Raw genomic sequence first — 466 nt, forward strand, 5'->3', positions numbered from 1 at the left:
AAACTGAATGAAAGACAGCAGGAAAACCACTTGCGAAATGCTGCTCGCCAGGTACAAAAGAAAGTCATTTCTCCATCGAATTGTGACAGGCGATGAAAAGTGGATATATTTTGAAAATCCTAAGCGTAAAAGATCATGGGTAACTTCAGGTGAACATCGACATCGAGTGCAAGGCCAAATGGACGGAAGACAATGCTCTATGTTTGGTGGGATCAGAAGGGTGTGATCTATTATGAGCTGCTAACACCTGGCCAAACCATTAATACTGAACACTACAACAAATGATCGATTTGAATCAAGCTTTACGTGAAAAACGACCAGAATATAAAAAAAGGCAACACCAAGTGATTTTGCTTCATGATAATGCACCATCACACACAGCAAAACTGGTCAAGGAAATGATTGAGGCGTTTAATTGGGAAATACTTTCGCATGCGGCTTACTCACCAGACTTGGCTCCGTCCGA

Source organism: Odontomachus brunneus, unplaced genomic scaffold, assembly GCF_010583005.1.
Source record: "Odontomachus brunneus isolate Ranch 3 - 2012 unplaced genomic scaffold, Obru_v1 Obru_scaffold_180, whole genome shotgun sequence".
Classification (NCBI taxonomy): Eukaryota; Metazoa; Arthropoda; class Insecta; order Hymenoptera; family Formicidae; genus Odontomachus; species Odontomachus brunneus.